This window comes from Schistocerca piceifrons, chromosome 7, assembly GCF_021461385.2.
Source record: "Schistocerca piceifrons isolate TAMUIC-IGC-003096 chromosome 7, iqSchPice1.1, whole genome shotgun sequence".
Lineage (NCBI taxonomy): Eukaryota > Metazoa > Arthropoda > Insecta > Orthoptera > Acrididae > Schistocerca > Schistocerca piceifrons.
Window position 1 is genome coordinate 322,592,098 of NC_060144.1, and position 7,741 is coordinate 322,599,838.

Here is a 7,741-nt window from a genome sequence, read left to right on the forward strand (position 1 = left end):
CCATGACGGCGCTTGTCCGAGGCTTCTTTAGTTCTGTCCTGAACCAACTAATCACACTAAAAGAGGGGTTAGCCCTATTAGTGGTTTGTTCTTTTCGTCGCCTTTTACGACTGGCAGAACGTACCGGAGGCCTATTCTTTTCCTGGGCCTCCACGGGATTTATTATTATATTGTCTATTATGCAGAGTCTGTAAAAAAGGGAATAATCATTTTTCATTTTTGTGTTTGTGCAATATTTATGTATCTATATTTTGCAAATAACGTCTTTGGTCGGCGAGTGTGGAAATCGAAGCAGGCAATGATAATTGAAAAAATTAACTATGATAGTTATTAGCGTAGTCAATTGATTATTAATATTGGAGGCTTAAATGCTACTCTCTCTGTCTTCTTGTAGTTGTTTAAGTTGTAAGAGCCTGTTACGCTCGCTTGAATGATTGGTTAGCTTTCTTTTGTTCTTTGTTCGAGAAAGATGCCATTGGAGGCTGAGGTATAAAAAAGGTGTGTACTTAGAATTTATGTTAATTTTTAATACAGAAATTGTTAAAAATACTTGTAATAATTTATTGCTGGCTTGCCCAGTATTTCATTGCACATTTTTAGCCGTTTTCAGCATATTTAGAATTTTTCATGAAGCAGAGCTGCGCCGCGATCACGGGAGCCACTGCTGCGGCAAATTCAAATTATAATTGAATGAAAGCAGTTTTCCCACAATTAAGCGGGAATTATTTCTTTCAGCTTCCCAGAGACCTCAGAGGAGAATTATGGATTTTATTATGTCATTTTCAGGTGGACATGGACAACCGCTACTACAGTCCCAGTGACGTAAATAATTTACGTAAATCAGAGTGCTAAAACTTTACTTGTGTGATATCAAAGACTGCTGTGCTGAAACCTGTTCTGGCTAATAATAATATTAAAATCAAATTTCAGTTTTTGTTTCATGCTCTCGTGTTAGTCGTGGTAGTCAACAGTGTTCATATGTTAAAAAATTCAATGCAACTTTTATGTTTAGCGAGCATAGCATACTGTAACTTCTGTACGTGTAAATAAGAGTAATTTTCAGTGAATTTCAGAGATGAAAGTAGAGAAGGACATATTTAATTTCATAATTAGTTACAGTAATTATACCGTGTTCCATTTCCAATAGGCCAGATCAGGGTTATATGAAAATAGTTGCAAATTAAACGTCACACGTTGACAGCAGGAAATCTTTTAGTGCTGTGTGTATCCCCACATAATAGGTCGAGGTGCACAAAGTTTTTCAACTACAGAAACTAATAGTGAGAATCGCATGTTATCTTTTGTGCTCGCAACAATTAGCAATATACAGTTAATTAAAATGTTACGCAACATAACCTGCACATAAAATCAAAAAGTGCGCGGTGGGGAGACGCGGCAGTAGCTAGATTAAAGGAATATATGTCGAGATTTAATTAACTGTATTGTGTTCCTGAAACAACATGCTGAAAAGTTAAAATTAATAAACTCTCACGTCGCTAATGTAATCAAATTTAACGAAGCCTAATTCAAAGTTTAAATCTTAAGTTTGGAAAACGGATGAATAAAACAGCTGAAAAGTACACGAGTTAATTAACGTTATTATTATGTTTACTTATTTATTTTTCTGTGAAGTCTACTGAAGTTACCAACGCCTTTGCAGGTTTACATGTTCAACGAACTTAAACCTGCCAGGAGTGCTGCGTAACCAATAATTTCTAAAGCTCTGTACAACAGTTTCTCTTTGTGCATTGTACTACACACACTACAGTAAAAATTGCAGTACGTCCACTTCAAATAGTATAACGTATTAGCCTTAGCAGGTGCTTACTTCTGCCGGCATACATGTGAACTGCTCTTAACCTTTCACAATGACAATTACGTTCCGCTTGAGGTCAACTTGAAGAAAACGAGGGTCATGTGATATACAGAGCTGGACAGCCTAGTACTAAGTTCATTTGAAATTGGTGTTCTCATTACAGTCAATTTTGTCTTTGTCTTAGTGGCAACCATCTAATACTCACAGTGCGGAAGGGAAATTATTGAGCTGCTCCAAGTTTAGGCAAACTGGTGAGCATTTTCGTTGCGCTTTACGTGGATATGATCCAGTATCCAATGGAAGCAAAAGAGGTTAAAGTTTGTAATTGTTTTTTGTGCTAAAAAGTTTACCGTTATCTCCAACACTGTCATTGTAAAAATGTACGGAATCCATAGAATAGTGATATAGACATATATAGATGGCGGTAGTATCGCGTACACGAAGTATAAAAAGGCAGTGCGTTGGAGGAGCTGTCGTTAGAACTCAGGTGATTCATGGGAAAAGGCTTCCGATGTGATTGTGGCCACAGAACGGGAATTAACACACTTTGAATGTGGAGTGGTTGTTGGAGCTAGACACATGGGACATTCCATTTCGGAATGCGTTAGGGAACTCAATATTTCGCGATCCACAGTGTCAAGACTGTGCCGACAGTACCAAATTTCAGACATTACCTCTCATCGCTGACGACACAGTGGCCGACGGCCTTCACTTAACGACCGACAGCAGCGGCATTTAGGCAGAGATGTCAGTGCTAACAGACAAGCAACACTGCGTGAAATAACCACAGAAATCAATGTGGGGCATACTACGAATGTATCAATTAAGATATTGCTGGAAAATCTAGCGTTGACGACCAATGTGAGTGCCTTTGCTGACAGCACGACATTGCCTGCAGCTTGTCTCCTCGGCTCGCGACATGTTGGTTAGACCCGAGACGACTGAAAACCATGGACTGGTCAGATGAGTCCCGATTTCAGTTGGTAAGAGCTGATGGTAGAGTTCGAGTGTGGGGCACACCCCATGAAGCCATGGACCAAACTTGTGATTAAGGTACTGTGATAGCTGGTGGTGGCTCCATAAGTGTGTGGGCTGTGTTAACATGTAATGGACGAGGTCTTTGGTTCAACTGAACCGATCATTGACTGTAAGTTCGGCTACTTGGAGACCATTTGCAGCCATTCACGGGCATCATGTTTCCAAACAACGACGAAATTTTCATGGATGACAGTGTGCTACGTCTTTGGGCAGCAGTTCTTTGGTTTGGGGAACATGCTGGACAATTCGAGCGAATGATTTGGCCACCCAGACCACCCAATTTGAATCCCTTCGAACATTTATGGGACATTATCGAGAGGTCAGTTCGATCACAAAGTCCTGCACCGACAAAGCTTCCGCAGTTATGAACCGCTTTAGAGGCAGCATGGCTCAATATTTCCGCACGGGACTTCCAATGACTTGTTGAGTCCACGCCACGTCGAGTTGCTGCACTACCCCAGGCAAAAGGAGATCGAATACGATATTAGGAGGGGAGGGGTCCCGTGACATTTGTCACCCCATTGTATATCAGCCCAGCTAGTTCATCGAAGAACGCAACTACTTCAGAAATGCTCAATCACCGAAAAACATGTAAACACTTTATTCCAAAGATTTAAAGGACTATATTATTTAGTTCGTGTTCAGATTTTTAAATCAGTCGAGTATAAAGTTGCATTGCTAGATAAGCAAAGCACCATGATTACAGACCTGTTTCCCTTCTTCTATTCTTTTCAAAAGTTGCTTAACAAATGTCTGTGACAGAATACTGACGCATCCAACTGGGCAGAACAAGTTATCACACATATGAGTTTGGCTTTGTTAGAGGTTTCTCCACAGAAAATTCATACACGAACTCGGAAAAGTACTCCTAGTGGACCTGAAGAAAAAAAACTATCATGTTGGAATATTCTGTGACTTTGCCTAATCAATGGATTTTGTGGACCAGTAAGTTCTACAAGACAAATTAAAACGTTTTTGAATTTACATGGGTAGAGTCTCACTTTCGTAACAGGGAGGAAAGGGCTAAACCGACAGTTTATGCCTCATGAATAAAAATTAAACAGGAAATGGGGGTTGGAGGTATCGAAGCTTTACATTCAGTTCACCTCTGTTTGTAAATTACACGAATGATTTTCCAATGATATTAAAAACGGGTCAAAACAGTAATGTTTGTTGGTGACAGAAGCACCGGACACAGCCACGCTGATATCTGTACAGTCCTACAAATAGTTCACAATAACCAGTTTTAATCTAAAAAAGGATCAAGTGAGTAATTAGAAACCAGCAAAACTGCCCTGTTAATATCAAAGGCAGACATTATAGGTCATACACTAAGTGAAACAGTGTATGTGAAATTCTTTGGTGTTCACATAAATAATAAGAAAAAGTAACGTCAACATGCAAATAAACTAATCAGGAAGATAAATGCGACGTACTCTGCGTTTAGAAGAGTCTAATTGTGTTGGCCTAAAGAAGAGGATTTTTTTTTTTTTTTGGGTGTTATTGCACTTCCTGTTGTCTTATGCAGTTATCTTCTAGAAACAAGCACTCAAAGTAAATAAAGGATCCCGTCCTGCGCAACAATACTCCAGAAGAGGATGGACAAGCGTCGTGTAGACAGACTCTTAAATAAATTTGCTGCGTTTTGTAAGTCAGGGTCGACCACGAGGTGCAAAGCTGCACACCTTCACAATGTGCTGCACACGTGCCTGTCTCGGCACGTCACGACTTTGCTCGGTCCTTCTCGGAACAGCGCGACATTTCATTTAGCCACAGAGGAAATGCGGACATTGTCTGCAGGTGGACATTGGTTCAAATCAATGCGGCAATTTGAAAATTTGTGCCAGGCCAGGATTCGAACCTTGGCCTCCTCCTTAGTAATCAGATGCTCTGACCATTAAGCCATCTGGAGACAGTAAGTATTACAAATGCACGGATTAGCCTAACACGCCACCCGTTGGGCTCAACTTATCCACACACTACTGATGTAGTGCCTGGCCAAGCCCTTACTATCACCATTACTCGCGGCATTTCGCCGATTCACGTAAGAGTTCGAGTCTGATGTGCACCTGCACGGAAGAAATTATTGGCCGTTTTCGCCTTATATATATATATATATATATATATATATATGGTGATTCAAAAAGAATACCACAACTTTAGGAATTTAAAACTCTGCAACGACAAAAGGCAGAGCTAAGCACTATCTGTCGGCGAATTAAGGGAGCTATAAAGTTTCATTTAGTTGTACATTTGTTCGCTTGAGGCGCTGTTGACTAGGTGTCAGCGTCAGTTGATGCTAAGATGGCGACCGCTCAACCGAAAGCTTTTTGTGTTATTGAGTACGGTAGAAGTGAATCGACGACAGTTGTTCAGCATGCATTTCGAACGAAGTATGGTGTTAAACCTCCTGATAGGTCGTGTATTAAACGTTGGTATAAACAGTTTACAGAGAATGGGTGTTTGTGCAAAGGGAAAAGTTCTGGACGGCCGAGAACGAGTGATGAAAATGTAGCACGCATCCAGCAAGCATTTGTTCGTAGCCCAGGAAAATCGACTCGCAGAGCTAGCAGAGAACTGCAAATTCCACAATCAACTGTATGGAGAGTCCTACGAAAAAGGTTAGTTATGAAACCTTATCGTCTGAAATTGGTTCAAGCACTGTCTGCAGCTGATAAGATTAAAAGAATCGATTTCTGTGATTTTATCCTTGCTCAAATGGAAACAGATGAATCTTTCGTTTAAAAGATTGTGTTTAGTGATGAAGCAACTTTCCACACTAACGGGAAAGTCAACCGTCACAATGTCTGTATATGGGGCACTGAGAATCCGCGGGAAACAACTCAGTATGAACGTGACTCGCCTAAGGTGAACGTTTTCTGTGCCATTTCAGCCAATAAAGTTTTTGGTCCCTTTTTCTTCGAAGGTGCTACTGTAACTGGACTACAGTATCCGGAGATGTTAGAGAATTGGCTGTTCCCTCAGCTCGAACAAGAAGCACAACAATTCATATTTCAGCAGGATGGAGCGCCACCACATTGGCACTTATCTGTCCGTAACTACCTGAACGTCAACTACCCGAGGCGATGGATCGGCCGCCAGGCAGCCTGTGACAGAGCACTTCATCACTGGCCTCCAAGAAGCCCTGATCTTACCCCCTGCGATTTTTTCTTATGGGGGTATGTTAAGGATATGGTGTTTTGGCCACCTCTCCCAGCCACCATTGATGATTTGAAACGAGAAATAACAGCAGCTATCCAAACTGTTACGCCTGATATGCTACAGAGAGTGTGGAACGAGTTGGAGTATTGGGTTGATATTGCTCGTGTGTCTGGAGGGGGCCATATTGAATATCTCTGAACTTGTTTTTGAGTAAAAAAAAACATTTTTAAATACTCTTTGTAATGATGTATAACAGAAGGTTATATTATGTTTCTTTCATTAAATACACATTTTTAAAGTTGTGGTATTCTTTTTGAATCACCCTGTATATATATATATATATATATATAGTTTTGCCTCACTCCGGTTCCCAGAACTCCTGGAGACAGACGTTGACTGTGGATATTGTGTCACAGACACAGTCCCTTTGACTGTTCAGAGACGTTACTAAACCCTCCCAAAGATGTAAACAACCATGCATGAGCCGATCAGTTCCTGTCATTCCACCAGGAAGGAGGTACACGGGTCGTGTTCTCTGTAGTTCAACCGTGCCTAGACCGTCAATACCGCGGTTCGATCGCGTCCGAATTTGTCACTTTGTGCCAGGAAGGGCTCTCAACAAGGTAAGTGGCCAGGCGTCACGGAGTGAACCAAAGCGATGTTGTTATGACTTGGAGGAGACACAGAGAGACAGGAACTGGCGATGGCAAGCCTCCCTTCAAGCCGCCCAAGGACTACTACTGCAGTGGATGACCGCTATCTACGGATTATGACTCGGAGCAACCCTGACGGCAACGCCATGTTGAATAATGCTTTTCGTGCAGCCACAGGAAGTTGTGTTGTGTTACGACTCAAACTGTGCGCAATAGGCTGCATTATGCGCAATTTCACTTCCGACGTCCATGGCGAGGTCCGCCTTTGCAACCACGACACCATGCACCGCGGTACAGATGGGCCCAACAACGTGCCGAATGGACCTCTCAGGATTGGCATCACCGATGAGTGTCGCATATGGCTTCAACCAGACGTGCTTGGTGGCAATCCGGTCAGGCTGAACACCTTAGACACACTGTCCAGCGAGTGCAGCAAGGTGGAGGTACCCTGCTGTTTTGGGGTGGTATTATGTGGGGCCGACGTACGCCGCTGGTGGTCAAGGAAGGCACCTTAACGGCTGTACGATACGTGAATTCCATTCGCCGACCGATAGCGCAACCATATCGGCAGCATATTGGCGAGGCATTCGTCTTCATGGACGACAATTCGCGCCCCCCCCCCCCATCGTGCACATCTTGTGAATGAGTTCCTTCAGGATAACGATATCGCACGAATAGAGTGACCAGCATGTTATCCAGACATGAACCCTATCGAGCATGCCTGAGATAGTTTGAAAAGGGCTGTTTATGGACGACGTGACCCACCAACCACTGTGAGCGGTCTACGCCGAATTTCCGTTGAGAAGTGGGACAATCTGGACCAACAGTGCCTTGATGAATGTGTGGATAGTATGCCACGATGAATACACGCATGCATCAATGCAAGAGGACTGCTACTGGGTACTAGAGGTACCAGTGTGTACAGCAATTTTGACCACCACTTCTGAAGGTCTCGCTGTATGGTGGTACAACGTGCAACGTGTGGTTTTCATGAGCAATAAAAGAGCAGACATAATGTTCAAGTTGATCTCTATTCCAATTTTCTGTACAGGTTCCGGAACTCTCGGAACCG